Raw genomic sequence first — 5,115 nt, forward strand, 5'->3', positions numbered from 1 at the left:
AAGAAGTAAGAGCAGCTATCGGCACTGAGTCCTGCCTGCGTTACAAAGAAAGACAGGGGATAAAATGGTTAGGCCACCTGTTACGCATGTCACCTGACCAGCCAGCCTCGAGAGCCTACAACACCAAGCACTCAGGCTATAAAGGAAGAGGAAGGCCACGCAAAAGGTGGATCGAGGGTGTCAAAGAAACCCTAAGAAAACATAACATCACAACTGAAAGAGCTGCAGAGCTGGCCTACCATAGAAAACTGCCTCTCCCCTCGACGCTTAACGGCAACAGAGGATGAAAAAGTAAAAATAAAGTAAAAGTAAGTAGTAAAAGCTTATTTAAAAAATTGAACATCCCTGAAATCCTTCAGCTATTGAGAATGATACATTGTCATCTGCTGGACATAAGGAATAATTGGCCACTTTTAAGGACAAGCGACCTAGCCCAGATTTTATGGGTTTCCAAAAATCTTAACCAACACGAAAAATGGGCATTGCTCTACCTATAGGAGAAGTTTGGTTTCATTGGTGTGTATATTTGTTTGGTTATAGAGAAAACTCTCCTTGCCTTTTAAAGAAACTGAACAAGGGTCCAAAAACGTTACCTTCATTCTTCTCAAAACAGCCTTTTTGGGGGATAGCCCCCTTGTGCTAAAAAGCGACCAACTTCTAGAAAAAGGAAATATTCCCCCCACTCCCCACCCCACTACCCCCGTTCTTACAACAAGTTACTGAGGTGAGCGCCTCTGATGGCGGAGAGCTCGGATATGAGTGGCAGGTTATGTAAATTATTCCATATTGAGAAACTGAACTTGCCTTAAGGTAATGACTTAGTGTTCCTGTTGTTTGGGTATTGGAGTTCTGAAAGTTCTGGCCACGGAACATTGAGATAAAGATTACAGAAAGATAACCTGCAGAAAGGCACACTGGTGTTTTATATTACCGGGTGGTGTCCCTTGATGAAAGTTGGTATTTTTTTTAAAGCTTAGTTTGGTAAGAGTTTTACGGCGCTCGCAACTGTATACGGTCATTTGAGTGCGCCGAACTCTAGTTGGTTGTTTTTACGTGCAAAGGAAATTTCTGTGTAACTGTTTCTTCTTTTATCATTATTATTACTATTAATATTATTATAATTATTATTATGATTATTATTTTTTAATGTTATTATTATTATTATTATTATTGTTATTATTATTATTTTTATTTTTATTTTTATTATTATCATTTTTATTTTTACTATTACTATTACTATTATTATCATTAATATTGTTGTTGTTATAACAAATGTTAGAGGTGGTAGTAGTAGTAGTAGTAGTAGTAGTAGTAGTAGTAGTAGTAGTAGTAGTAGTAGTAGTAGTAGTAGTAGTAGTAGTAGTAGTAGTAGTAGTAGTAGTAGTAGTAGCAGCAGCAGCAGCAGCAGCAGCAGCAGTAGTAGTAATAGTAGTAGTAGCAGCAGCAGCAGCAGCAGCAGCAGCAGCAGCAGCAGCAGCAGTAGTAGTAGTAACAGCAGCAGCAGCAGTAGTAGTAGTAGTAGTAGCAGCAGCAGCAGCAGCAGCAGCAGTAGCAGCAGCAGCAGCAGCAGTAGCCGTAGCAGTAGTTATGATGATGATAACAGAGTTGTAAGTTATCATCTGAATCTGCTCTTGAAGCAGGCTCTGTGACCTTATTTTCCTTACACCAATTAGTTGTGAGTAGCCTCAGAGCAGCTGCTAGAACAAGACACAGGTCAGAAAACGGGTCGTTTACAGTGGGTTTTGTAGTGGGCTGTTTTTTGGTTTTTTTATTCTCAAATCGTGGAGAAGATTATGACAGTGCCTGTAGCTAATCGCAAAGATGGCTGTTCTGAGGGGCTCTACAGGAGAACTCTCAAAGATCCTGAAGATACAGACAAAGGCTGGAGTCACTCGACAACACAAGAAGAGGTTCTGTTGGATGAAACGATTTCAAATCTGGGTGTCGTGGTGGTTTGGGGTGGTGGTTGTGGGGGGGGGGATATGAACGAGTTGTAGTCGGGCTTATAATGGTCATTTTTAGTTAAAAGATAACAACAGCAACAATAACAACAGCAACAATAACAACAACAACAACAACAATAATAATAATAATAACAAAAGCAGCGGCAGCAACAACAACAACTACACCACCACTGACAACACCGACAACAACAACAACAACAAAAATGATATTAATCTAACCAGTCACAATCACAATGCTACTAGTTAAAAAAGACAACCCTTTTTATTTGTTCACTTGCACAAATAAAGAAAAAAAAGACATCTGATGATGTTCCCCTAAGGTTTGATTGTTGCATAATCAATCCTTGTACTGTATCTCACAGTGGGGGCCACACACATGTATATTATCTGCTTGCTCCAAAATACTTCCCTGACACACAAACACTTCCCTGACACACAAACACTTCCCTGACACACAAATACTTCCCTGACACACAAACACTTCCCTGACACACAAACACTTCCCTGACACAAAAACACTTCCCTGACACACAAACACTTCCCTGACACACAAACACTTCCCTGACACACAAACACTTCCCTGACACACATATACTTCCCTGACACACAAACACTTCCCTGACACACAAACACTTCCCTGACACACAAATACTTCCCTGACACAAAAATACTTCCCTGACACACAACTGACACACAAATACTTCCCTGACTGACACACAAGACACACAAATACTTCCCTGACACACAAGACACACAAATACATCCCTGACACACAAATACTTCCCTAACACACAAATACTTCCCTGACACACAAATACATCCCTGACACACAAGTACTCCCCTGACACACAAATACTTCCCTGACACACAAATACTTCCCTGACACACAAATACATCCCTGACACACAAATACTTCCCTGACACACAAATACATCCCTGACACACAAATCCCTCCTGCAGGGAGACGAGAAACCGTTCTGAGTCCGACCCGACACAGATGTTACCTTTAGACACATCTTAACAGAATGTCCGGACTTCGGAGAGACACGAGGGAAGTATTTTAAATGCACAAAAAAAAGAAAGATCATTTCTCTGTCGTTGATCCTGGCAGAATCCTTGCTTTTATAAAGGCCATTGACCTTTACGGTAAATTGTAATTATAGAGTTATTTTGATTTTAAGTAAGTTACCATTTTTAGATTGTTATTTTACCTCAAAATGTTTAACATTTTAAATCTAATCATTGGCCTAAGTCATGCCGTGCTGTGAACTGTTGTGAAGACAACCAACTTGTGTTTCGCGGGCTCATAATATGACCTTGTGCAGTTGCCAGCACCGTAAAACTTTTACTAAACTAAGCTAAAAGCCGTGGAAAAATCGCTGCGTGTGTTGCCAATAATGAGGCAAGGGGCGGGGCCCGTGTCGAGTGGTTTGGGCTGGGTTCTTTTTTTTTTTTTGTATGTAAGAGTTTTACTGCCCTGGCAACTGCATTTGGTCATGAATATGAGCGCGCGAAACACAAATCGGTTTTATTCACGACAGTTCCTAGCAGGGCTTCATTTTGGTCAATGATCAGATGGAAATTAATGGGTTTTTTAAAAATCATGGTAAAAATCTCAACCTGAATATGACGATTTACACAATATTAAAATAATTATATTTTTACGATTTAGTTAAAGGGACGATGGCCTTTATAAAATCGAGATTTCTGTTGGTATCAACGACGGAGAACAGAACTTGTAAGTTTGTACATTTGAAATACTTCCCTGCAACAAAGAGAGAAGGGAAGAAAACGAGTTGATTCAACAAAGAGAATGAAAGAAAAAGAGTTGATTCAACAGAGAGAGTGAAAGAAAAAGAGTTGATTCAACAGAGAGAGTGAAAGAAAAAAAAGTTGATTCAACAAAAAGAAAGAGTGAAAGAGAAAAAGTTGATTCAACAAAAAGAGAGAGGGAAATGGGGAAAAAAAAGGGGGGGGGGGTTGCACTCGCATTACGTTTTGTCGTTTTGCGTCATTCTTATTTTTAGTTAGTTTTAGTAAGTGTTTTACGGCACTTGCAACACAATAAGGTCAAGTAAGTGCAGAAGATTAGAGGTGTTACAAGAGAGTAACAAACATAAAAAAGAAGGAGGGGAGATAAGGACGATAGACGTTTGATAGGAAAGACGGAGCAAAACACATCTAGAGCACCCGCCAACCACCAGCGTTATGCTTACTTTAAATACCAAAACATTAACTGCCGAAGAAAAGTGTTTAAAGTTCTGTGGTCGCGTTACTGGTAAGTCTTTGTTCGAGTTCCTTCGTAATCGTTATCTTTTCTGCTCTTGGAAAACCGAACTAGAGGCTCCAACGTCCTTGAAGATCATCCAAGTGTCTCTGAAGATTGCTCCAATGGTTGGCTTGTTCCAGCATTCTGAGATGAAGAGATGTTGTTGGTTTGATAACGGTTTTTTGAGCTAGAACACCTGGTGTCTACTTGTGCTACTGACATAATAGTGATGTTGTTGGGGGCGGCAAGTCGGTCAGCTGACACACTGACCTACGGAAGATCTTTCTGTGGCTTATGTGGGATATGTGGACTGTTCTGTGGAGAGAAAGGTAAGGGTTTTCGTTGTATGTGTTTGTGTATATGTATACATTCTTCTTATTCTTATTTTTGTTCTTTTTCTTCTTGTTCTTCTTGTTCTTCGTCTTCTTCTTTTTTTCTCCCCCCTCTGTCTCTGTCTGGCCTTTCTGGCAAATTATAAAGTGAAATAGTACTATTTAAAAATTTTATTGTTATTTATAATAGTTGTTTTAAATTTATTTTTTTTTAAATATTTGCACCGAATTTTAATATTTTAGCATTTTAAAGTCCAAAAGATAACCAATCGTGCAGTGAACTTTTTCGAATATAAACAACTTGTGTTTTGCACGCTCGTATGACCTTATGCAGTTGCGAGCGCCTTAAAACCCTGTACTACTACTACTACTGTCTCTGTCTCTGTCTCTCTCTCTGTCTCTCTCTCTCTCTCTGTCTCTGTCTGTCTCTCTCTCTGTCTCTCTCTCTGTCTCTGTCTGTCTCTGTCTGTCTCTCTCTCTCTCTGTCTCTCTCTCTGTCTGTCTCTCTCTGTCTCTCTCTCTCTGTCTGTCTGTCTTTCTCTCTCTCTCT

Source organism: Aplysia californica, unplaced genomic scaffold (assembly GCF_000002075.1).
Source record: "Aplysia californica isolate F4 #8 unplaced genomic scaffold, AplCal3.0 scaffold00412, whole genome shotgun sequence".
In the NCBI taxonomy this organism is placed as follows: domain Eukaryota; kingdom Metazoa; phylum Mollusca; class Gastropoda; order Aplysiida; family Aplysiidae; genus Aplysia; species Aplysia californica.